The sequence below is a fragment of the Mus pahari genome, chromosome 23, assembly GCF_900095145.1.
Source record: "Mus pahari chromosome 23, PAHARI_EIJ_v1.1, whole genome shotgun sequence".
NCBI lineage: Eukaryota > Metazoa > Chordata > Mammalia > Rodentia > Muridae > Mus > Mus pahari.
Window position 1 is genome coordinate 39,672,748 of NC_034612.1, and position 27,238 is coordinate 39,699,985.

The following is a 27,238-nucleotide window of genomic DNA, read 5'->3' on the forward strand; positions in this document are numbered from 1 at the left end:
TCTACATCCACACTGTAGAGGTGAGAAGATATGGCCCACCAGCCTAAAGGTGTGGTGCCTGGAAAGGACTTCCCCTGCCTCCGAGTCCTGCAGGATTACCCAGAGCTGTTTGAGATTTGCAGAAGGTAATTCAGACGCATCCAGGAGGAAAGACCCTCGAAACTAACGAAGTGACACGGGACGTTCAGAGGTCAGGGTTTGGGAGGCAAATCCTGTCCTGGAAAGGAACAAACTGATCCTGAGGAATGGGTAGTTGGAGATTGGTTCTAAGGCTTTGATTCAGTTGGGAATCTGCGAGTCTAAACGCTAAAGGTCCTTGTCCCCTATTGGTTTTTGATGGATCAATAAAGATGCCGGCAGCCAATGGTTGTGCAAAGGGAGACAGGGTGGGACCCTTAGAGTTGCCCAGGGTAGGACCCAGGGAGGAGGAGACGGAGGATCACCAGGAAGGAAGAGAGAGAGCAGGAGTGAGAGAACCAAAGAGCTGTGTGAGAATTCAGCTAAGTAGTCACTGGCCACTTCCTGGATTGGGTGTGTGGTAGCAGGGGAAGGTTTAGGAGTACCCAGCCTTTGAGGTAGCCAAGGCATTTTAAAATGAACTGGTGTGTGTGTGTGTGTGTGTGTGTGTGTGTGTGTGTGTGTGTGTGTGCTCCATTTGCAAATCCAAAGAGTTCCTGGCTGGAAAGAGTTCCTGGCTGGGCAGGTGGCTAGAAGTGCTCAACCCACCAGGTGAATAAGGCAGTGTAGCAAAAACTCTCCCCTACACTGGGTGGCTACCTGGCCTGCTTCTTGGAAACTGGAGATAGGCTCCTGAAGTGACTCAGAAAGCATAAGTCAGAAATGAACATGTCTTTCAAGTTAGCTAAAGGCCTTTTTTTTTCCCCAGACAAAAAGGGAAGATTGCCAAAAATCACCACAGAGTCACAAGCTAAGGGTAAACACCCCTCCCCCTCTCCGTGTTCTGGGTTACAGGACATTCCATGCCAACATCTGCAGGGACGCATGTCTGATTCATATACTCTTTGGTAGGGCCTCTCCTATGAGCTCTTCTGTGCTTTAAACTGTCTTTCGGGTGACATGCAATACTTGACGGAATGGGAATGGTAGGCAGATAGTTGGTTGTTATCCTGCTTTTTACAGAATACTGGCAAGAAGACTCTATGTCCGATACAGATGCAGCTCGTTCTGGGCATGTTTGATGCTTGCTTGCCTGAACTAGAGGATACAGAGCCTGCATAGAGCATAGAGGCAGGCTGGCTGTGCAGATGTCCAACTCAGACCTTAACGATCCCCATTTGGACACTTTTGCTGGGGCCGAGACATGGCAAGCTTGATAGATGGGAAGGGGAGCAGGGATCAGCCACACAGGGCACCTAGGTGAGCTGCCTATCCCACGTGGGAGCCTTGAGGAAGAGGGCGAGTTTCCTCAGCGCAGGTCCCTCACAGTGAGGCTGGGAGAAAAGGCCATTCTCCCTGCGCCCTGGACGTACTGGTGGGATATGATCATTCCTCCTGAGCATAGGCTACAGAAGCACTGGAAACACTCGTGTCCTCACATGGCCTCTCCGGGAGGAGACGTGGGACTCTTCCGAATGGAAGTGTCCTTGTTTGATGTCCTCTGTGGAGCATCTTATTCCCAAACGTCCTCTGGCAACAGTAGGCAGAAATGCAGGTCTGTCCCTGTGCCCACACTTACGGTCCTGCAGATGGGCAAATAGGGAGGACACTTGACACACTGCCTCCACAGCGTCCACCAGAACAACACTGGAGGTGAGCGTGTGTTTGTGGGCTAAGGTATCAGAGGGGTGTTAGGTGACTTAGGGATGGGTGTAACCACTGCATGACACACACACACACACACACACACACACACACACACACACACACACACACCATCTCTCTTCACAGCCACTCCGGGGGGGAGCTATCCTTGCACCAGACTATCAGACAAAGGCTGTTCATTTCACCAGATGCTTTTGCTAATACTAGTAGCTTGAAGCTCCAGAGAGAAAGAACAGCCTGGAACCAAGGAGAGAGAAGGGCAGATTCCTGCCCACTCCAGAGTCATAGAGAGTGCTACCGAGCCAGCACCGTGAGCCTAGACAGTACAGATGTCCCAGAGTCACCCCTAAAAGATCCCATATGTCACATAGAAGCTCTCGAGATAGCCCAATGGCCATCATCCACACCAGAGACTTTAACATATACCCCTAAGCCTCACCGCTGAAACAAGTTCAAAATGCGTCCCCAGTGCAGTGGGGACATCTCTAACGCATTCTCCATAGGTCACCTTTTGTCACATGTCCAAATGAAGCTTCTAGTTTCACCCTACGAGCATGAGCTACAAAGAAAACACCCCCTTTCCAATCACTCCATACAGACTCTTGACCCTCACACAGTACAGGTCACAATTATACTGCAACTCCCCCCCACCTCCAGGGGGGGAAAAAAACCTCACAGTGCTCAAAACCCAAGCATACACCTGTGCACACACTGTCACTCATACTGATTCTTCATATGAGAGAGATAGAGACAGAGACAGACAGACAGACAGACAGACAGACACATAGACAGAGGGAATTTCCTGTAAGTACAGTCTCCTATGCACAACCTTGTGCACTCAGGTACAGGGAGGACACTGACATCCATGACAGTGCCCCCACCTCAGGCAGAATTTGTAGAAACCACTGGGGGCTTCCCAGATACACTTCCCTCAAACTCAGGTAGACACAGATGGACACTGCCTAGCCTGACACACTCAGGTGGACACGGATGGACACTGCCTGGCCTGACACACTCAGGTGGACACGGATGGACACTGCCTGGCCTGACACACTCAGGTGGACACGGATGGACACTGCCTAGCCTGACACACTCAGGTGGACAAGGATGGACACTGCCTGGCTTGACACACTCAGGTGGACACGGATGGACACTGCCTGGCCTGACACACTCAGATGCACACACAGACAGTTGACATCTCAGACAACCTTCCAGCTAGGATCTAGAAAATCAATGCAATCCTTTTATCGTGAACAACCAGGATTATGGTAACTACTCCAGCATGTAATGGTAGGGAACAGAAAAGCACGCAGATGACATCATGAGACCCAGTGTCCCGTCCCTCTGGCTGACCCAGGTAGAAGCAAGCAAGTAGGCATCTCGTCCGTCAGGATTTTTGAAGAAAAATGAGCAGAGAAAATTTGAGAAAGCTGTTTCGGGAAATAGTCCATTCTGACCTCTATGATGTAGGGGGTTCCCCAGTCTGCCTTCTGAGACAGCTGCCCATCTGCTGAGATGTAAGGGCTGGGGCTCAGTGTAGCTCTGCAACCGGCTGTCTCTAGGATCCAAAAATGACAGGAAAAGGGAGGGGCGATTCCCCCAAAAAGAATCTCCAAGATTTTCTTAGAAAATAGGTCCTCACACTGAGCTCAGAATTGTGGGTGGGAAAGGGAGGAGGGGACAGACGTAAGTGATCAAAAGGAAAAGCAAGCGGGACCGATCAAAGGGTAGGAACGCAAGAAATAGCCCTGGGCAGCTGGGAACCATGTGGGAGCCATGAGAGAGGCAGAGGATTCTAGTAACTGGGCACCGCTTATCGTGAGAGGAATTTACGGTCTTCCAGAGCTGGAGAGAAGCCAGACTCACCAGGCTACTTACAAATCTAGCATTTCCCCCCAGGTTTAGTCTTCGGCGCATCTGTTCCTGTCTGCAGTGGACTAGCCAAGGACACCCTAGTTTTAGGGGATACCAGAAGGCTTGGGGGGGCTGGGGTGGACTGGGATAGAACGCATGCTCTCCGGATGTCAGTGGGAAAATAGAACAGGAATAAAAATACTTGACATTTGCCTTAGATGGAGTTTTCTGTGAGCTAGACGTCACCGCACCCAGCCCACCCGACAGAAACAGATTAGGGAAGAACGGCTCTTGACCGTCACTCCTGTTTCAGAGGGTTCAGCCCGTAGCGGATCATCCCTCGGGCAGAAAACCATGGTTGCAGCACGTGGTGAGAGATAGCCTCACTTCCTGGCAGACAGCCTTCAGAATGACAGGAAGGAGCCAGGAATAATACGTCCCCCAAGAATCCTCAGCCAAGTGACATGCTTCCTCCAGCCGCGCCTCGCATCCAAAGTTCCCAGCAGCCGCCACAACAGTGTCAGGCACCAGCATTCGCCACACCCTTTGTACAGAGCATGATCCTGTGGGAGGCATTTCTTATTTCAGTCATGGCAGGTTTGGGGTTTGCTTGCTTGCTTGTTTGTTTTTAATGTTTTATATAAAGAAGAATCATCCTAGCTGGCTTATCTCTCATGTCCTAATACCAGGCACCCAGTTATGGCTATTTTAACTCCTATAGCAGCCCTAACCTATGGCTGTCTCCTAGGGACCACTGCTCTCATTTAACCTGTCCTCAGTATCACAGACACAAACTTCTACCTGGCCTCTCTCGTCCTCACTCCTGACCCCTTCTTTCATTTGGGTGGTTTATAGGGTGTCTTAGTCAGGGTTCTCAAGAGTCACAGAACTTATGGACTGTCTCCAGATGTAAAAGGAAAATTTTGGCGTGACTGACAGGCTGCAGTCCAACTAACCCAGCAGTGGGCAGCTGGAAATGGAAAAATCCAAGTGTGTAGTAGCTGCTCAGACTCGGGAAGCTGGGTGTGTCAGCTGGCCTTCTGTCTAAGCTGGAATCCTGAAGAAGCAGGTTCCAACAGACGCGCTGGCAAGTAAGCGCAAGCTGGTGAAGAAGAGCGAATCTTCCTTCTTCCAATGTCCAGATGCAGGCCTCCAGCAGAAGGTGTGGGCCAGATTAAAGGTGTGCACCACCACACCTGGAACTTGCTCTGTCCCAGGCTGGCCTTGAACTCAGAGATCTGCCTGCCTCTGTCTCCTGGGATTAAAAGCATGCACCGTCTTGCCTGAGCCTAAGCTTTTCATGGCCACTATGCCTCAAGCTCTGGATCAAAAGCCTGTGTCTTCCAGCCTCAATATCTGAATCACAGGTGTTCATTCCGAATATAGGCAAGTTGGCAACTGGGGAATAGCCATCACACAGAGGAAGTACATCCAACTTTATGTTCATTCATCAACTATTAACTGAATCTATTCTATGGTCAGTCTTTGCTGTATGTGTTTACAATAAATACCTCAGTGAACAAGACAAGAAATCTATGCCCCTGTGGAAATTACAGTCTAGTGGGAGCAAAATAAAACAAGTATAGTAAGTTATATGATGTTTTTGAAGCTGATAAATGTTCTGAAAAAGATAAAAAGAGTTAAAAATGTCCAGTTGTGCTAGGGAAACGTTAGTGATCCCCAAAACAAACAGGAACTGATCTGATGTAACTCACGGCAGGGTCTTTATTCTATTTGAGTTAGCTCAGCCTCCCCCACCATCACCACCAAATGAACCCCCCATCGCATAGGATGGTTTTGGTGGTTGGGGAGCCCCGAATGTCTATAGGGGCAAGGCTTTATTGTAAGCAGCGAGCAGGAAGTACATGTGCAAGCATCTCATTGGAAAGCTCCCGTGGCCTCTAACATAATTGGCTGGTGCTGGGAGTCAGATCCTAAACGTAACTTCTGCTTCCCTCTGCATTGGTGGTCGCTAGGCAGGGGGTGGGATTGTAACCTGGGGGGTGCAGGTTTGTTGGGGGAATAACCTGGAGACACTGGTCATGTTGAGGGTGTAACCTGGAAACTCTGCTCTTGTTGGAGATTAGCCTAGAGCCTGGAGCTAGGCTCAGGGTTTGCTGGGAGGCAACTGGGAAACTAATGTTAAGGACCAGCCTGTTAGTTTACCTGAGTTTAAACTTAGGTCAGGTTCTCTAAAAATGGAGTCTGAATTTAAAAGATTTGGCCTCTCACAGTATCCACATGCATGTGCATGGGTGCCCAAGGGCAAGTATGCACTGTTTGGTGAAGTAGCAGAGAATTGAGAGGTTCATAACAGTGAGGGAGGGGAGGAAGGGTTAGGGGTCTAGGGGAGGAGGATTTTCCAGAGAAAAGTGCCAAAGATGGCCCTTGGGTGGGACATATCTGAAGAGCCCAAGGGAGAAAGGGCTGTCAGCCTACCATGGCTGTAGCTGGATAGGTGACATGCAAGAGTAGAGAACATCAGATCAAAGCACCAAGAGAGGTCTGCAAGGTCAAGATAGATAAGTGGATGGATGGATGGATGGATGGATGGATGGATGGATGGATGGATGGATAGATGGATAGATGGATGGATGGACGGATGAGTGCGTGGATGGGTGGATGGATAAGCGGATGGATGGATGGATGAGTGGGTGGTCAGATGGAGAGATGGATGGGTGGGTGGATGTGAATGAAAATGAAGATTGGATAAGGAGTGGATGAAGGAGGCAGGAAGGGTGGATGGTGGGTGGTTAACACCACTTTCTCATCTAATCTTGAATTCAAGGGAATCTATTTTTAGTTTCTAATTAGTTTAGCATTTTTAAATGTTCAAAACCTAACGGTATAACGTTTACTTCTCTGCTACCAAGAGGTGGCTGAAAGAGTTTGTATGAGAAACTGTAGGTATATGGACTTATCAGTTGCCCATGGTAGGGTTTGTTTGTTTGTTTGTTTGTTTGTTTTAAGCAAGTTAAAAGAAAGGCTTTTGGTAAACACAGTCTTACTTGCCCACTGACCAAACTTCAAAAATGCTTGCTTTTGTTGACACACTTTCCAATTAGCGGTCTACATGCTCAGTTCACCTTCATTGGTCTGTTCTGTACATCTTAACCTCCATAGCATGCATCCATCAACTGCAAGTGATTGATTTCTGTCTGCATTTTATCAGGGAGGGTTCTCTCCGAATACTTTCATCCTGCCTGAACACCTCTAATTCCTTTGTCTTTTTCCAATGTTGTCTGTAGCGGTGAGCTTTTGCTCCCCCACTTTGCGCGCCCCTCAGAACGCGCATGCGCACCAGCCCAGGCGCTATCTTTGGATCTGAGAAAAGAAATACACACATACTAGCTTATTTTTAAAATGTCTTTGCTACCTCAAAGGCTCTCCTAAGCCTTCTCCTGCTACCGGAAGCCCAATCAGGGAAGTGGCCAGTGGTCCTTGGCTTGCTCTCTCGCAGCTCTCCTCTTCCATCTCCCACCACATCCTGGGGATCCTTCATCTCCTCTCCTCTGCATCCTAGGCCGGGCAAATATAAGGGTCCCACCCCGTACCTAGCTAGCCATTGGCCCTTGGCATTTTTATTGATCGGTTAAAAACCAATTTCGGACAAGGAACTTTAGCATTTGGACATGCAGATTCCGGATTGAATCAAAGCATCGGAATCAATCTCCAACAGTTGTCCAATAACAGTTGTCCATAGAGAGTTTGAGGTTTAGGACATTTTTTTTCTTACCTCGAGAGAAGTTGGCACATGCTGGCTGTTCCCATTAAACTCAGAACAGATTGTTCTAAAATATTTTATTAATTGCTTGAGAACATCATCTAATATATCTTGATGGCATTCTCCACATGCCTGAAGTAGATCACAGATTGCTGCTGTTCAGCTACAATTTGTCTTGCGGGGTCAAGTGTGAGATTTGCCATTTTTAGCCTTTTGGATTTGGGGGGATATTTCAGATTCTGGAAGCTTATGACTATTCAATCTGTGGTAAGTTTTCTATTTTATTAAGAATATCATTAAATTTTACCTTGGCTATTTTAATAATTCACATACATGACAGTATACTTCTTTGACTAATTTACTCAAAGTTTTGACTACTGTCTTAGGTTTCATTGCTGTGAAGAGACACCATGATCATGGCAACTTTTATCAAGGAAAACATTTAACTGGGGCTGGCTCACAATTTCAGAGGTTCAGTCCATGATCATCATGGTGGGAAGCATGGCAGTGTGCAGGCAGACATGGTGCTGGAGGAGCCAAGAGTTCTACATCTTGATCCGCAGGCAGCAGCAGGAGACTGTGTCACAGTGGCCAGAATTGAGCATGTATACATAAAACCTCAAGGCTCCACCCCTACAGTGACACACTTCCTCTAACATGGCCACACCCCCTAATGTGTCTCTCCCCATGGCCAAGCATTCAAACCCATGAATCTATGGGAGCTAAACCTATTCAAACCTCCACAACTACCATCCAAGTGTTAAGTTCACATGTTTTAGCCCACTGAAAAGTTATCTCTTGATGACTTCAAGACATTTAACCAGATGCACTCTAGAATGGAAGACTAAGCTCTGGAGTCAGGCCCGTCCCTCAGGCTTGTGCTTTTTACCTGGGACCTGCGGCCAGGGCATCTCTTGGGAACGTGCAGGAACTGCAGGCTCAGCGAGCTCCATTTTGAGTACACTTATTGGAGGATGATATTTGAGTCACAGTTCTAAGGTTTATTGAACGTGAGACTATCATCATCATCATGTATGATTGTGAATAGGCGGTCAATCCATTGAGAACATTTTACCCTTGGAATCCAGGTTGCCTAAGATGGAGTTCTGCTCTAATGTAATCATTTTGGCATGTCCTTTTGTGCCTCTGTCTCCTCCTCTGGGAAAGAGGATAATAACACTGCTCACCCAGTAGGGTTCTTTGTTGTTGTGTTTCATTCTTGTTTTTTTTCATTTCTTGCTCTCTACAGAAACTCAGCAGGCTCGAAAAGGAGCAGATTTACCTTTGGGTTGTACAAACATCTCTTTTTTTTTTTTTGGTTTTTTTGAGACAGGGTTTCTCTGTGTAGCCCTGGCTGTCCTGGAACTCACTCTGTAGACCAGGCTGTCCTCGAACTCAGAAATCCGCCTGCCTCTGCCTCCCGAGTGCTGAGATTAAAGGCGTGCACCACCACGCCCGGCACAAACATCTCATTTTTAAAAAGCAGGGGGCAGGAGGTATATTATCTGTGGCAGGTACATGCCAGGATAGAAGAGGGCAGGGTGCTCTTATATTCTTCTCCACAGAACATGGAAGAAGATGCCGAGAGTTGAGGACATGCCAAGCATCGCCCTTCACAGCGCCATGGCCTCTCCAAACACAGAGTATGTCCGCTGGAAGGTGCATGGAGACTTCGTCTCTCAGGTAAAAATAACCAGGAGGCAGACTGGAGCTTGCAGGCTGCTCTCTCTCTCTCTCTCTCTCTCTGGCCAGGAACACCACCTGAGCCACAGGCAAGAATAGGCTAGGCTGCTTAGTAAGCCGCCACTGCTCCTGAGGCGACTTTGCAAACCAAGCTGAAAACAGACATCACGTAAAATTCATAGGCTGCTATAAGAATAACTCGCTGGCTTAGTGAAATGAACTTCCTGGTGGGAATTGGTCCTCAGCCAGTGTCCTAGGGCCTGAAGATTGTAGATCTCTTTCCCTCCTCTTTAGGGCTGAAAAGAAATTCAACTTACTTGTCCTGAATGGCTTAGGATGATAGTGGGGTTGTATTTGTAGTATTCGGTCCCTGAGCTTTCCACTGGTCTCAAGAACCCAACCCCTTGTTTCTCAGATATGTAGGAAATCAAGCACTGCCCTTTATACTAAGAAAGTCACAATGCAGTGCACAGTTGTGTGCAGGGACATCAGGACTGGAGACAGACACAAGGTGGAAAATCTTACACCGTGGCTGTTCTCACTGAACAAATCAAGCTTAAGCCAGACAGATAAGATTCTAAACTAAGCCCGACCTGGGGATCCGTCCCATATACAGTCACCAAGCCCAGACACTTTTGTGGATGCCAACAAGTGCTTACTGACAGAAGCCTGTTTTAGCTGTCTCCTGAGAGGCTCCACCAATACCTGACAAATGCAGAGGTGGATCCTCGCAGTGTACCATTGGACTGAGCACAGGGTCCCCAATGAAAGAGCTAGAGAAAGGACTCAAGAAGCTGAAGGGGTTAGCAGCACCATAGGGGAACAATATGAACTAACCAGCACCCCCAGAGCTCCCAGGGACTAAATCACCAACCAAAGAGTACACATGGCTCCAGCTGCATATGTAGCAGAGGATGGCCTAGTTGGTCATCAATGGGAGGAGAGGCCCTTGGTCCTGTGAAGGCTCTATGCCCCAGTATAGGGGACTGCCAGAGCCAGGAAGCAGTGTGGGTGGGTAGGTGAGCAAGGGGAGGGGAGGAGAGAAGGGATGGGAGGGTTTTAGAGGGGAAACCAGGAAAGGGGACAACATGTGAAATGTAAATAAAGTAAATATCTAATTTTAAAAAAAAAAGTTGGGGCTGGTAAGATGGCTCAGCGGGTAAGAGCACCTACCACTCTTCTGAAGGTCCTGAGTTTAAATCTCAGCAACCACATGGTGGCTCACAACCACCCATTATGAGATCTGACACCCTCTTCTGGTACATCTGAAGTCAGCTACAGTGTACTTATGTATAATAATAAATAAATCTTTAAAAAAAAAAGATTCTAAACTAAGAAGCTTATGTAGGAAAGGAATGGTGTGTCTTACTTAGGGTTTCATTGCAGTGAAGAGACACCATGACCAAGGCAAAAGAAAGCATTTAATTGGGGCTGGCTTACAGTTTCAGAGCTTCAGTCCATTATCATCATGGCAGAAAGCATGGCAGCATCCAGGCAGACATGGTGCTGGAGAAGGAGCTGAAGGTAGCCAGGAGTGACTGTCTCTTCCACAACAGGCAGAGCTTGAGCACTAGGAGCCCTCAAAGCCCACCCCCACAGTGACACACTTCTTCCAACAAGGCCACCCCTATTCTAACAAGGACAGCCTGCCTAATAGTCTCACTCCCTCTGGGCCAAGCATTCAAATATATGAGTCTATGGGTGTCAAACCTGTTCAAACCATGACAGATGGTAAGAAATGTAAAGATCCCTACTGCCAAGCCTGGGGACCTGAGTTCAGTGACCGGGACCCACACAGTAGAGAGAGCTGACTCTTCCCCAAGTCCTCTTCTGACCTTCACACGTGTGTCATGCTGTGTGTGCGCACATATATGTAAAGAGAACCTCTTATAAGAAACACCCATCAATAAAAAAGCTGATGGCCAATGAGCTGAGGCAGGAAACAGGAGGTGGGACACTGGCGGAAAGAGAGGATTCTGGGAACTAGAGAATGAGAGATTCTCCCAGGAAGATGTGAAGTGACAGACACATGACATGGTACCTGACTGAGCATAGGAAACCAGCCATGTGGCAGAATGTAGAGTAAAAAAAATGGGTTGATTTATTGTGGGGAATTGGGCTATGCATAGATAAGTTGGTCTCCAGTTGAGCTGAGGTCTGAACCTCAAAATGGGTGATAATTCACCTACATGACATGGTAGGTGTTCCCTTATGCTCCTGGAACTCTGGCTCCTGCCTAAGTTACCACTCTCCACAGTCCCCACAAGAGAAGCATGGCTAGAAGTTATGTAGGCAATGGCCCAAGCTTCTGACCTTCAGGCTAAACTCCTCCCCAGTTACCTAGCAACAGTAAAGACCATAAAAAGGGCTGTTCAGCCCCTGCTTGCTCTCTTACCTCTTACTTGTCTCCCTCTTACCTCTCACTCTCATCCTTTCCTCTCTCTGTCTTCTCTCCTCTCTCCCTCTTACTCTCTAGCCCTCTCTCTCTCTTTTCTACCTTCTCTCTTTCCCCCTGTCTTTCTATAATAAAGCTCTAAAACCATAGACAGTCTCTGCTCATCAAGGCTCCGCTCACTCTCATCAGTGTTGGGAAACTCTTCCCTCATCCCTCTCTCCCATAACCCCAGTGGCTTTAGCAAAGTAGCTCCGGGAATCCCAGGTAGGGCTGCCCCTTAGATGCCTACCCGGGGATGAGTGGAAGGTAGATAGCAGTCCTTCCACACCTGACAGACCAGAGAATAGGTAAAACTCTGGCGGGGTGTGGGTCTTCCCTTTCCCCCTCTTCCCCAGGACCCCCTTTTTAGTTCCCAACAATTTATGATCTAGTCAGAGAAGAGCCTAGCTATATGGCCAAGGTATTTGTAAACATAGTTTGAGTCTGAGTCTTATTTCTTGAAGCATAGGGCTGAGACCAAGAACCAGACCAAACTTCTACAGCTATACACTCTAAACAAAGTTTTCTGAAGAAATATTATTGAGTATAAGAAAAATGTTCAGGAAACCATTAAACTTACTTTGATGAAAGGAAAGAGGAAAAGTAAAGGAGAAGGCTGGGTCAAGAAAACAATTCATTTTTCTACAACATAAAGACCAGCAAAGCATCCAAGACAGATTAAGAAAACAAAACACCAATCCCACAATGCATGGATGTTGCCGTAAATCTCCAATCCAAATATGCCCCGGCAATGAAAACATAGCACAGTTAATATGAGTACATGCTGTGCGCCTAGATTGGGCAGATCTACCACTACACTACCATCTTTCACATCTATGAGACCCCTTATGACTTGGGGTTTCTTCAGGCCATGTGCTTCTTCTCTGCTTTTCTTCCTCCTCCTCCTCTGCTTCCTCCTGTCTTCTCTTTTCTCCTTCTTCTCTCTCCCCACCTTCCACTCCACCTTCCCTTTTATCTGCCCAATCATCAGCTCTCCTTTATTTTTTTCCATTTATCCTTTTTTTAAAAATTTCTCCTTTATTTTACAAATTAAGGTGGGAAGCAGGTTTACAGGAAATCACCTGAGTGCTGACTCATTCCTAGTTTGCAGCCCCTCACAGGAAAACAGAATTAACATCAAATATAATTAGCCCCAGGGCTAATAATATATATTAATAATGTATTAATTAATATATATTAATGTTGTGACATTTCCCCTTTTCTGTCCAATTAAAAGACTATTTTATCTCAGATATAATTGAACATAACTATTACTATTTTGTAATTTGTAAAGTACAAGAGACCTAACGCCCAGTCCATCATCTTTGTTAATTAAACAGAACCCCTGTCATCTGTCCTTACTTAAATGACTATAGTTCTGCACCTGGCGATGTCATGACTTTAGGTTGAACGCCATCTGAAAACCATCCTCTCAAATCTGTTGCTCTCCAAGTAAAAAGCCTGGGTTGGCTAGGAGACTATGTAGTTTTTCAACTCCATCAGAAATCCAAGAACGACTGATATTAACTGAAAATATATAGGAAGCCTAACTCAGCTTCCAAAACTTAGCCAATTTATAGAGACCACTGATCACCTGGACAGTCCCTTATTTCACCATGTTGGAGCATCGGTCTTCAGCCTACTGGCCAGGGTCCTCTGACAGACTTAGAGAAACAGGAATATTAAGGACGAGCCTACTCTGTCTCGGCAGAATCAAGCTGTCCTGACCTGTAATTGTGTCCTCTCTTTGGACAGTACTATGCCTGTAGATGAAATGAGGCAATTCTTGCCTAGTGGCTGTTTCGCCACAGCTGGAGTAACTCAAAGATGCTCAGTTTCTTCTCTGAATCCAAGACAGGGAGAGCTGTCAGGAGCAGACTGGTCTCAACATAAGTGAGTAAATAACATTAAACGTCACATTCTGTGGACTTGTGACATTTTTGAAAGCCAACCATCTATGTGAAGTAATCTGGACTGTTCTCTGTCACCTACTCTCAGCCATTTCTGATTAAACTAACTGAAAACACCCTAACTCAGAGCTACGAATTTCCTATTTGGCCCTTTTACTCACAGGCTTAAACATCTCAGATCTGTTTATAATAACAGCAATAGAAGGACTGGGTCTAAGTCCTGTACTTCAAAATTTTGAGTATCAAAGACAACCTGTAACAACCACCCCCAGCCCCAAAGCTTAGGGAACTGGGACGCTGACTCTTCATAACTTCTTCAAGCTGAATGTGGGTGTTGAGATATTTTTGAAGGGAGAGGGAAGGGTAGGGAAATGGGGAAGTTGGTTGGCCTTAAGAAGGCCACACTAATGATTGTAGTAGTCTCTGGTGTCTGTGTTCTGACTGGGTTTGGATGAAAAGCCAAGACATCAGGAGTTCAGGCAGGTCAGTTCAGCATGTCTGATGATGAAATTCACCAAGGCTGTATATTCTGTAATATATAAATCTCAAAGCAAAATTTCAGTATCATCAAGATAACCTCTTTGTTTGATTCTCTGGAATCTAGTTCTTCAGGGGGTCTCCCTCTATCAAATCTGATCCATATCACTCTGGAAGGTGTAAACACCTTAGTCACCTTTTCCAAAAACACAAAGACAAAATGGTGCCCACTGTATTTATTTGAACGCAACTGACCTGAGATAAAAATTCACTGTCCCCCAACCCCTGAATGGGACTTGGGCAGTGACCTAGGCTGCAGCAGTGTGGGTTCAAAGCTGACTGGGTTTGAGGGGTCTACAGAGGACAGCAGTGAGGCATCTGTGCCCGAGAGAGCCTTCTTCCCCGGATGCTTCGCTCCCCACCCTGCCTCCCCCACCCCAAAACAGGGACACAGATAACTCCGGTCCTTTTACACTGTTTCTCCCTGTGAATAAAGAATTGGGGGACAAAGGTACAAAGGGAGAAATGTAACTTTTTTTTTTTTTTTTTTTTTTTTTTTTGGTTTTTCGAGACAGGGTTTCTCTGTGTAGCCCTGGCTGTCCTGGAGCTCACTTTGTAGACCAGGCTGGCCTCGAACTCAGACATCCGCCTGCCTCTGCCTCCCAAGTGCTGGGATTAAAGGGGTGAACCACCACTGCCTGGTGAAATGTAACCTTTTGATACTTAAAGATGGTATGAAGATCTATTGCTCTAATAAGTCTTACAGGATACTCATATTCTGTCTAACGTGGGATCCACGGGAATTTTGGGTGTAAATCCTGGTTTGACAAGCTGCCTCTTATAAGCAGGTATAGGAAGGAGAGGAGAGGAGGGGAGGGGAGGGGAGGGGAGGGGAGGACAGGGGAGGAGAGGACAGGGGAGGAGAGGAAATAGAAGTGTGAATTAATTGTTTTAAAGATGGCATGATAAAGTCTGTAGATGTCTCATTCTGTCTAATGTGGGATCCACGGGAATTTTGGGTTAATATCCTGACATGACAAATCAGAAAGGCCTAAACAGGCTAAAATGTATGTGATTTTGAGTGTTGTGATTGTTCTATTGTTCCTCTGGGACAGAGGGCAAGCTATAGGTTTAGCAGGATATGCCGAGAAGACTATCCTGTAAGCCATAGCAGGATATGCTGATTTGTCTCGGTAAATCTCCAACCTAAATATGCCCCGGCAATGAAAACACCACTCAGTTAACATGAACACATGCCGTGCGCCCAGACTGGGCAGATCTCCCGCTACACTACCATCTTCCCCATCTAAGAGACCCCTTAGAACTTGCGGTTTCTCCAGGCCAGGTGCTCCACAGCTCTTCTTCTTTCTCCTCCTCCTCCTCTGTGTCCTCCCCCTCTTCCATTTTCTTCTCTCTCCTCACCTTCAGCTCCACCTTCCCTTTATCTGCCAATCATCAGCTCGCCTTTATTTTACAAATTAAGGTGGGAAGCAGCTTTACAGGAAATCACCTGAGTGAGAAGCCCCTCACAGGAGAATAGAATTAACATCAAATATAATTAGCCCCAGGGCTATCCACAACAGATGGAATCCCCTCCATCACCCCAGAAGGCTGCTTCTGATTGGCGCCTACTCCTGGCCATCATTACTCTATACTTTTGTCATTGAAGTTGTCCATGGTAGCCTGTTTCATGTATTTAAAAAAAAAAAAAAAACATACAATACACGTGCCTTTCTCTCCTGGTTTCTTCAGTTAGTATAAATGGAGCCAGACTTATCATAGAGTGTAACAATTTCTCAGTGGCAGATCGGGGCTGTACAGGAAGTGCCCTGCAGAGGGCTGGGTGAGAGAGGCAGGGTCCATGCCAAAATGCCAAGCACTGGAGTTGATGCCCTTTCTCCTCAAGTCCTGGGTCGGGAAGGAAGTATACCATAAGTTTTCTAGACCCCACTGTCCTGTTGTTCTGCCAAGGGGGGAGGGGGCGGAGTGGGGGTGTCTTTGACCTTGTTTCTGAGCAGACCATGATGAACAGGCGCCTGCCGCAGCTCCTGACCCTTACCAAGCTTTATTGGTGGTCCTGTGGCCACACTGACCTGTTACCCTGGGTTCCAGCCTCCGTACTCTTTTTATTGAAAACTTACGGTTGGCCCTTTTGGATCTCTGGCTTCTGGGATCTGTGAGGTTGAAGCCAAGGTTGCCTTTCTTGCAGTTTCCTTTGAGCTTAGCATCCTGCCTACATAGACCAAACGATAAGGGAATCTATCGATCTTGTAGATCATAGTGGCTCTTCTAAAAGGGTGGCAGCTTGATCCAATTTGTAGCATAAAGCTAAGGGCATCCGCTGGGTAAGGTTGCCAGAGATAAGAACTCTGAACCCGCCGGGCATGGTGGTGCACACCTTTAATCCCAGTGAAGGGAAATGAAATTTAAGGCCTGTGATTCATGTAACTTATGTCCAGAGAGTTGTTTGTGAGCTTAGAAGCCTGAGGCTGACAACCTAGAGGAAGAGGCCCGGGGCACATGCAAGCAGGTCCGCCTGTTACACATTAACCAGATGCTCCACTGAGATGTTCCTACTATTCGGCTGATGTGTAATCATTCTGCTGATGTTTAAATGAGCCAATCATGTGTAACCACACCAATTCCTCCTAGCCCCCACCCCTCCCTATAAAAACTCTTAGCTTTCGAGCCACGTGGTTGATGCCTCTACCTCCTGCTTTGAGGTACGCATCGTGTTTTTACATCAAGAAGGTCTCTGGTGCTTTCTGGGTGAGCCCTTATCCCGAGACTAGAGCAGAGTCCCTGAAAATGGGGTCCAACACCAGCACTTGGGAGGCAGAGGCAGACGGATTTGGATTTCTGAGTTCGAGGTCAGCCTGGTCTACAGAGTGAGTTCCAGGACAGCCAGGGCTATACAGAGATACCCTGTCTCGAAAAAACCAAAAACCCAAGCCCAAAACCAAACCAAACCAAACCAAAACAACACTCCGAACCCATCAAATATGGTTCCTTTCATCTGAGACTGGCTTCCTCCCTCCATCTGTGTCCGGCCCCCACACCTCTGTTTCCAGGAGTAGCTCAGTCTTCACAAACAAGCTCACAGGGTCCCTTTTGATACATAGAAAATAATAGTTTTCTCCACAGACTGTGTGATTTTCTCTGAATGAGCTAAACTAGGCAGGAGAGGCCGCTACAGGCTCTGTCAGCCGGAGAATGCCCAGGGACTATTTACTTTAGCATTAGCTTCCAAACCTGTAAATGGGGGGGGGGGGGGACCAACTAAGTATTCCACCAAGCCACCTACATGTGCGCCCACCAAAAAAAAGGTATTTAAAAGCCATTCTTATTCCCAGAAATGTGGATCCATCTCCCTTCTGAGAGCATCGTGGAGGAAATGCTGTAAAAACACTGTTATTTGACCTCGTGGGTGATCTCTGTAATTACGTTTTTCTCATTTTTTTTTCTTTCCAGCTGAATTACTATGACTCTATGAAAGCTGTCATTTCCAGCTCCAATCACGAGCCCACGGCTTTAGTAATAGGTATGGTTGTCTGTGCCTGCTTTTGGGCGGGGGTCCCCTACCTCTTGAGCTTCTGCTCTGCGACAGACATTCTATATGCCGAGAAGCACGCTACTCAAAACGGACCTCCTCCGTTGTTTAGTTGGTAACTAAGGTTCCTAAGTTTCACACCATGAGGCTGCTGGAGAGAGAGTTGGCATGGGAGAAGCTGATCAATATGCCTCGAGTTAAAATATGAGCAAAATCTATTCACGGCAATACTGGGCTCTGCCGTCTGAGTATTTCAAACACTCTGGATGATTTTACAGATGTGGGAACGTACCTATGAAACGGAGTATGGAGTGTTTGCATGAAGTGAGGAGGTGGGAACTTTTTTTTTTTTTTTTTGGTTTTCGAGACAGGGTTTCTCTGTGTAGCCCTGGCTGTCCTGGAACTCACTCTGTAGACCAGGCTGGCCTTGAACTCAGAAAATCTGCCTGCCTCTGCCTCCCGAGTGCTGAGATTAAAGGCATGCGCCACCACGCCCAGCCGGAGGTGGGAACTTTTTAAGAGTTCAAAAAGCAGGGCTGGAGAGGTGGCCCAGCTGTAAAGAGGGGGTTAGGTTTGCAACACCTACGTGGCAGCTCACATCTGTCTGAAACGCCAGTTTCAGGAGCTCCGACGCCCTCTCTTGGCCTCTGCAGGTACTGCATGTACTTGATGCTTTTGCATGCCCTTGGAACAGCCATACACGTAAAATTGTAAGCGAGGTCTCCATGAAACTGCTAATCTAAACTCGCATTTCGTTCGTTGGTAGGAAAAACGGTTTATTGGGGGATCAAACTGCCAAGTCTGCCTCAGAGATATTGGGGGCGGGGGCGGAGGGAGCAGAGAGGAAAGCTAAATGGTGGAAAAGCAAGCCAACTTAATGTGACAGGGGCCTGGGGAGGCATCTTTGAGCTGGTGCAGGCTGAGCTAGGAGCCCTTGCCTGAGGCAGCTGACTTTTGGGGGCAGGATTAAGGGAGGTCTTAATCTGAACAGCCTATGGAATTCCTAAAGAATGCTGAATTTAGGCTTCTGTTTACACAGTAACAATCCCTCTGTTTACTAGGTAGGAGTCCTTCTGTTGACACTTTGGACAGAACAAAAATAAAATATATCAATATTTTTTTAAAAGAAAAGTTATTTTTTAAAAGATCTAAAAAAGAGCCAACCCTTGGGCACACATGGTGTCTCAAAGATGAATTTAGACCAAGTGAATTCCGAGTTAGGTCAACCCGTGATAGAAGCACAGATGGGCGAGAGAGGGCGTTCCCAAGGAAACGGCCTGAGTCTATAGGCGGAAGCCATCATGCCCGAACTTCTCCACCGCTTCCCAGCACTGCTGCACTGAGAATTAAACTTCTTAACACATCAACTTGTGGGTGACACAGTCCAGTGTTGTGTGTAGTTTTTAAAACAGGCTACCACCTTATCCCGGGAGCTGCAACCGAGCTACCTACCAGCCACTCCAGCTCCCTTTTGCTCCAGGATTGATCGCAACCATCCCCCAACCCCAGCTTCTTTCTAACCCGCTTTGCTCCGGCTTGGCTCCGGGATCCACTGCTGCCAGCCCCAACCCAGCTTCTCTCCCTACTGGCCTTTGCTCCGGGAGGGGTTGTGTTACCAGCCCACTCCCGAGACCCTAGATTCCTTGGATAAAGGACACACAGACAACTTTATTATTATAGAATGCACCGGCTAGGCACAATTGCTGGGAGCAGAATCACCTGCCTGGAAAGGCGTGCCCTCGTCAATTATTATCTTTTTTTCCTTCCACCCTAAACTGAGTAGCTTGTATCAGCTAGTCCCCGCCCCACATCCCCAACCTCCTTGCCCCTGCCAGTAGCAGAGACTGAAGGTCCTAGGCCTGCAGACCGAGGCCTTACATGATTGCTGTGTCCTCTTTCCTCCAAAGCATGGCAGAAAAAAGCCCCATTTTCCTTCCCTGCGTTTCCCTTTCCTCTTGGGACCCGGAAGTCCCACCTATAACTTCCGTCCAGCAATTAGCCTCCCCTCCCTCCCCACTTCTTCTTCTTCTTCTTCTTTCTTCTTCTTCTTCTTCTTCTTCTTCTTCTTCTTCTTCTTCTTCTTCTTCTTCTTCTNCTTCTTCTTCTTCTTCTTCTTCTTCTTCTTCTTCTTCTTCTTCTTCTTCTTCTTCTTCTTCTTCTTCTTCTTCTTCTTCTTCTTTTTTCTGGTTTTCCGAGACAAGGTTTCTCTGTATAGCTCTGGCTGCCCTGGAACTCACTTCGTAGACCAGGCTGGCCTCGAACTCAGAAATCTGCCTGCCTCTGCCTCCTGAGAGCTGGGATTAAAAGCGTGTGCCACCACGCCCGGCCCTCTCCACTTCTTTATTGACAAGTCAAAAACCAAACTGGGGACGAAGACCTTAGTGACAGAACCTCCCTTTACAGTCCAGCCATAGCCCTCCATCCAGCTTTGCTTCTCTGATCCTGCATTAAACGACTGACCAAAAGCAACTTGCAGGAGAAAGGGTGTGCTTCAGGTTACAGGTTAAGGTCCAGCATGGAGGGAGGAAAAGTCTGTAAATCAAGGCAGGAACCTAGAGATGGAAGTGAATCACAGGGGGCACCACCTTGAAGGGCGGGAGGTGATCTGTTAGAATAGTGGCTCGATTCTAAACATAGCACACCAGCCCAAAGCAGCTCCAATGTGTAAGAGATTTATTGGGAGAGAGAGGGGGAGGGGAGGGGGAGGGAGAGGGAGCAGGAGGGAGGGAGAGGGGGAGGGGAAGAGGGAGAGAGAGGGAGAAGGAAAGGGAGGGGGAGGGAGAGGGAGAGAGAGGAGAAAGAGATGGGGGGCAGGACCTTTTTTTAATATATGGGTGATGACGTAACATGGGTAAAGGTGGGGAGGTGAGCCAAGTAGATTCTGGGAATATGGTGACTGTTGCCTTGGCAACAGGTCTGCGGGTCCCGCCTGTGATGTCACGGGTTCCGGAGGTCCTGATAGCAACAGTAGGTCTCAAAGAAACCTGGAACCAGTCTCGGTATGGCAGCTCCTCCCAGCTTGCCCCTTACCTTAAACCTCTCCCTCCTACAGGCTGAAGGGCTTCTCTTTCCCTGGCTCCTCTTTGTCCTATAATTCAGTCATTTTGGCTGCGCGCTTTCTTGGTTCTTTTGGCCTCTTGGCTCCTGGTTCCTCTCTTCTCTCCTCTTCCTTCCCGCTCTCCCTCCTATCTCCTCTCATGTCCCGGTTCAGTCTGGACCCTGCCGGAGACCTCTGGCTATGGTTGCCCTCAGCGAACCTTCTCAACTACACCTTCAAACGGTCATGGCCTCGTTTTTTTCATTCAAAGGGTATATTTTAGTCCCCAGCACTATCCTCTCTCTCTCTCTGTTTCCTCGCCATGAGGTGAACCTCTTTGCTCCTCCATGTTTACCACCATGCTTCTTCCACACAGCCTAGAAGCCATGCAGCTTACTGAAAGCCCCAAACGTAAGCTAAAATTAAACGTCCTCCCCTTAAGCTGTTTGTCCCATCAAAGGGAAGCTGACTATTGTGCAGGCCCCGCCCTGGAGCTATGGAATGAGGCTGCAGCTAAATCAAGTGACGGTTTGCAACTCTGGAAAGCATTTGTTCTTTTGCCATGGCAACATAGGGAGCCTTCACTAGCTCACCCCTTGAAGACTCCCTCAGTTCTTCATAGCTGCTTCATTATGCTGCACAGTTATCTTGGGAACCTCTTGACACCATATTGGGAAACCCAGGCGATTACTCAATGGCACTGGCGTCATGTTTAATTTTTCCCGTGATGCTGATCATGATCCCTTTAACAATTTAAAGAAGATTTTGACACCTGTCTGTGGTCCCCCCGGTTCCAGCGGGATGACCTGTGGAACTTAGTAAAATCTGGTTCCCTGAGTTTTACCCTCCAAGGCTTTGGCTCAGTTGGTCAGATGAAGTTCTCAGAAGAATGCTTTTCCCAGCCCCTGCTCTACTCCTTCTAAAGCCTAACCTCTGCCTCTAAGGGCCTGGTGTGAGCTCACCATGCAACCCATTTGTAATTCGTAAAACACTCAAGACCCTCTGCTACAACTCAGATCAGCCACCTGCAGGTCAGCTCCCTAAGCCCTGAGCATTTGTGAGCACACACACACACACACACACACACACACACACACACACTTTTGTCCTCTAAAAGCTAGTTCCACTTGCCACGGAGCATCATGGAAATCAATACAACTTGCAGCAGGGTCTCAGCTGCCTCTGAATCAGCTCTCTTGCTGATTTCTTGATAGAAACCACTGGATGCCTCCCGCCCCCGGCTCACGTCTTAGATTTTCTGTATAGATTTCTGATCCATTGACCTTAAAGTCCTCAAAATGTTAGAAAGAAATGTGCAGGGCTTGGATTTCCTGGGAACTTTCATTAGTTTTTCTTGGAACTAAGAAAGCTTCTTTTCTAGAATGCTAGCGGGTCCAAATTCTAAGAAGCCAAGGCTTGGCCTTTAGAGGCTGCAGCAGCTCAGAATGAAGTGCTTGCTTGTGAGACCAAAAGCAATTGTTCCCCAGTAAGGATCGGTGACTTCTGCCTTGCTAATATAACTTGCTAATACAACTGTGATGTTGGGCCTTGGTTTCCTATACTTAAATAAACAATGTGGTCTAGGTTTCATTTAAATTTGTCTCCCAAAAGTTCATGTGCTGGGGACGTAGTCTCCAAAGTGGTAGCATTAGGAGATTGTATATTTTTATGATTGTATATTTTATGATGGAAGGCAGTAAGGTCAGCGGGGACATCGTGGAAGGAATTAATGTCTTTCTCCTTGGCCTTGGCTATTTTCAGAGTACAGTGTGTGTGTGTGTGTGTGTGTGTGTGTGTGTGTGCATGTGTGTGTGTGTGTATGTGCGCGCGTGTGTGTGCAGGAGAGAGAGGGAGAGATTATTCTCTTCTGCTGTAGCTCCAAATTTGCTATATTCACATGGTCTTATCCCACTTTGTCTGTCTTTCTCTCTCTGTCTGTGTCTCTCTCTCTCTCTCACACACACACACACATACACACACACACTTCTACCATCATGGCATCCTTCCTATTGTAATGTTCCTGCCTTTGCCAGGTTTCTATTGCTGACATGAAACACCAAGACCAAAAGCAACTTGGGGACAAAAAGGTTTATTTCATCTCACGGTGTCCATCAGAAAAGGGCAGGAACTCAAGCAGGAACCTAGAGGCAGCCACTGACCCAGAACCCTGCTCACTGGCTTATTCTTCAGGCTCATAGTCGGCTTCCTTTCTTACACAACCCAGGACTACCTGCCCAAGGATGGCACCACCCACAGTGCATTGGGCCCTCCTCTCACATCACATATTAATCAAGAAAGTGCTTCACAGCCTTGCCCATAGGCCAATCTGATGGAGGTGTTTTTCTCAGTTCTGGTTCCTTCTTCCCAGATGATTGGAACTTATGTCAAGTTGAAAAACAAACAAGCAAACAAACAAGCAAATACCCAGCCAGGACAGCCCCCAAAGGAGCCCTCACCAGAGGTGGAATGGGTAGGCTACCTGATCCTAAAGTTCAAGTCTCTAAAACTGTGATGTAAATACACTGTTTGGTCCAGCTATGTACAGTGCTAAGCACTCAAGATGCTGGGGCAAAAGGATCAAAAGTTCAAGGTCAGCTGGGGCTACGTAGGTAGACCCTGCCAGTGAGCAAGCACGTCTTTTCTGTTTGAGCATTGAGTTTAGGCATGTTGTCATAGGGACTAATACAATAAGATAGGAAGGACCTTACCAGCTCAGATTCTAAGAGCTCGCTCTGCTGTAAGTATACTGGTTGGTTGTCTCCTATCACCGAGGGAGGGAGGGAGGGAGGGAGGGAGAGAGAGAGAGAGAGAGAGAGACTCTGTGATTTTTGTCAGCTAAATTTCTCTGGAGAGCTAAATGCCTCCAACCGGGAAGAATTAGCCCCCATCGACACCATTCTAGGGGCTTTCTGTTGGTGATGGGTAAGATACTGACTCTTACAGCGCCTACCTCTGCCCAGAAGTCCCACCTTTCCTCTTCTGCCTCAGCTATTGGCCATCAGCTCTTTATTAAACCAATCAGAAGGTGAGGGAGGTGTATGCTTACAGAACACCGAGGCATGAAATGATCCAGAAAAATACCAGGACCAAAGTCTCCAGATAGTCCTCAGCTCTCTGCCCATACAGAAATCAACATTTGAGGGCTGGTGAGATGGCTCAGTGGGTAAGAGCACCTGACTGCTCTTCTGAAGGTCCGGAGTTCAAATCCCAGCAACCACATGGTGGCTCACAACCATCCNTAACAAGATCTGATGCCCTCTTCTGGAGTGTCTGAAGACAGCTACAGTGTATTTACATATAATAAATAAATAAATAAATCTTTAAAAAAAGAAAAAAAAAGAAATCAACATTTGAATAATACAAGGACAGCCTGTGCACAGTGCGCACAAGAAGATCACCCAACGCTCCTTCAACCCAGGCTCGATCCCCACCATCACACAAAAGGCTCACCAATGTCCTTCATGTTTCTAATTCTATGAACTAGTGGGAGCTATCTCCCTCTTCCTCTCTGTTAAGCTATCTGACCATCCTGGCCTCCTTCCTGTCCGTCTCTCCCGCACCTTCAGAATTCCAACCTCCTCTGCATCTCTTTCCATCCTATAGACTATCCTCTCTCTGCCCCCCCCCCACCCTCATGTTTCTTCCCTCACATCACCTTGACTGAATGTTGGAGCCTCCAGAGTTCAGCCTTTGGCCATCTTCTTCCCATCTCTGCACCTTTCCCTTGACGATCCTCAGGGCATCATGAGGACACTGTCTATTCATACCTCTCCTCACCCCCTTCTGGTATTTCTAACTTCCCTATTGATCCAGATAGGTAATGTTACATCATTGCATCCGAAGCACGCTCTGATCGTCCCCTTCATACCTCTTCCACCATCTTCCCCACCTCAGTTAGGGCGGAGTCCATCTTTTCTAGGTGTCAAGAAAACCCCAAAACAAAACAAAAAAAGTCAGCCTTGAATCTTCTCTCTTGCAGTTAACATCTGACCTGTCTGTTGACTCTGACCGACCTGGTACCCGATGCACCAGGAATGAGGTCGCCTCCCGCCAGGAGCATCTCTTGCTTCCACCAGGGATTGCTGTCTCCACTTCTCTAAGTCACTTCAAGAGCCTCACAGCTAGTCTTCCTGCTTCCATCTCACACCCTATCAACATACATTCTATTCCCCCACATACCAACCAGACAGAGGTGGCAAAACAAGGTGTCGCATCTCCCAAGGTCCCCCGGTTTATTATTTTTCTCTCTATTCTGTAGTAAAACACCACGATCAAAAGTAACTTGTGAAGGACAGGATTTATTGTTCTTACACGTTCTGATGCCCGTACATCATCGGCAGAAGTCAGGACAGGAACTCAAGCGGGCAGGAACCTGGAGGCAGGAACAAGAAGCAGAGACCTTGGAGGGGTGCTGCTCATTGACTTGCTCTAGTGGCTTATTCAACCTGATTTCTTATACAGCTCAGTACACCTGCCCAGGACTGGACACACACACACACACACACACACACACACACACACACACACACACACACACACATCAATCGATAAGAGAAAACAGGTCAGTCTTACTCGGCATTTTCACAATTGAGTTTTCCTGTTTCCAAGTGACTCCAGCTTGTATCAAGTTGGCCAAAACTACGCAGTATACCTAGTGAAACTCTGTTGCAAACCAAAGATTGCAAGTCCCTGGGTGACTGACCCCAACTCTTCCTTAACCTGTTTCCATCTGTTTCCATCCTCACATCCCCTCTTATAGCTAGTATCCGAACCTGCACTTTCCTCTTCCAGGAAGATTCCCAGACATAGCTCACTCCACCTTCCTCAACTCGGCCCACCTGTGGCTTCTCACTCACATTTATCCTGCCACATTGTCCTGCTTGGGAACTGCCATCCTCCTACCTCTGGCCTTCCTTACCTTGGTCTTCCCGTGTTTGAATCCACAGATCTAACCCCTTCCACCATGCTGTAGGTGTTCTTTATAGTCCGTTCTTTATGGGGAGACCTCAGAACCAGGAACTCCCCCCATTCATCTCCCCGTGCCAGGAACTCTGGACTGCTTTGCTCCCTTGGCTTTTCAGGGTTTAGAATGGCATCTGGCAGCTAACAGGAGCCCAGCAAAGATGTGAGTGAGTGCGTCTGTGAAGCCAGAACTCAAACCGTATCTATTCTCACTCAGTGCTGTCGAGGGCTGGTCTGGCACGGCTACATCTTCAAGTGCTCAATACAGGCCACCGACATCTGGTTACTCCATGTACACCAAGGGATGCTATGTAAACCTCACTCTCCAAATTAATGTTAATTGGTTAATAAAAGGCTAGAGCCTGTGATTGGGCAGTAGAGAGAGAGAGGTGGGACTTGGGGATGAGTGAGGGGTTTCAGGAGAGACAAGGGAGAAGAAAGAGGACACAAAGAGAGGAGGAGGCTGCCATGAGAGGAAATGGCCAGGAGAAAGAGCAACAAGAGATGCATGGCTGGGGTGTAAGTCAGAATAGCTCCAAACCTGCCCAATCTAGGCTTACAGCTTCAAATAAAACACCAGGATCATGTGTCTCTTATCTGGACTAGTTAGAATATATGATTATAATTATGTCCCACAGTGCTCTGGTGTCACACTCAGGAGCAGCCAGAGGACTGAGGCAACAATCATGTTTAATAATTTTCTCGCACATCATCATCTTTAGAGCATCCCACGCCCCCAAATCCATGTAGTACCCGGTGCCTGCTGATTGCTTCAGTCTGTGTGTGTGCCTCTGTGTATGTGCCTGTGTGTGTGTCTGTGTGTATGTGCCTGTGTGTGTGTATGTGTGTGTATGTGATTGTATGCAAGTATCTGTGTGTCTATGTGTCTGTGTGGAAGTGCCTATGTGTGTCTATGTGTGTGTGTGTATGTGTGTGTGTGTGTGTGTGCCTGTGTGTATCTGTGTACATAGGTGTATATATTTGTGTGTCTGTGTGTATGTATGTGTGTGCCTGTGTGTGCACATATATGTATGTGTGTGTATTTGTGTGTCTGTGTATGTATGTATGTGTGTGTGCCTGTGTGTAGGCATATGTATATGTGCCTGTGTATGTATGTATGTACATGTGTGTGTCTATGTTTGTCTGTGTCTGCGTGTGTCTATATGGGTTTGGGTTTGTGCGTGCATGTCTGTGGATATGCCTAGCACCAGCCTTTGCCCCTCAGTAGCACCTCATCACAGAGGTAACTCTCCCATTCCTAAGGTTCCCCATTGCCCTGTTTTAGGCAAAGAGACAGCAGAGCCTGGTAGTCCCTCCTTTACACACTCGGGCGGGGACTTTAAAGCTTGTCTTGTGGTCAGCTAGCTACTCCCAGGCAGACTCACCTTGTGGAAAGGGAACACATAACAGAAGAAGACAGCTGCCAGCTGAGCACGGCTATCCACTGGCAGGCTAGTACAAGCACTTCCAGTAGTGCTGTTTATTTAAGGCAGCAATGTCTAGCTTCATTTTTGTCATTAGTGAATATGCAAAGGGAAACATTTTGGTTAAGGCTGCAGGGAAAAAGAGGGCTGGATGCTTAAACGCATCTTGTCTCCTTCAAACAGGACCAGGGTTCCATTTTGTGACCCCAGATCTGTGGGGGACCTGCTCTGGTGAGGAAAGTAGTGGAGAGCAAAGAGGGACAGTCGGCGAGGTAAAGAAGAGGAGCCTCAAAAACACATCTTGACCAGCACTCAGGAGGCAGAGGCAGGCGGATTTCTGAGTTCGAGGCCAGCCTGGTCTACAGAGTGAGTTCCAGGACAGCCAGGGCTATACAGAGAAA

At 47.4% G+C, this 27,238-nt stretch overlaps 1 long non-coding RNA gene across 1 annotated transcript in view; it reads left to right on the forward strand.

Annotated features, from left to right (window-relative positions):
• Positions 1 to 1,745: 1,745 nt before the first annotated feature.
• Positions 1,746 to 27,238, forward strand: part of LOC110339089 — a 27,885-nt gene continuing 2,392 nt past the window's right edge. Inside the window, exons 1-3 of the long non-coding RNA XR_002381332.1 lie at positions 1,746 to 1,770; positions 8,926 to 9,043; positions 17,336 to 17,405. This is a non-coding gene — a long non-coding RNA (uncharacterized LOC110339089). The remainder of the gene's footprint in view (positions 1,771 to 8,925; positions 9,044 to 17,335; positions 17,406 to 27,238) is intronic.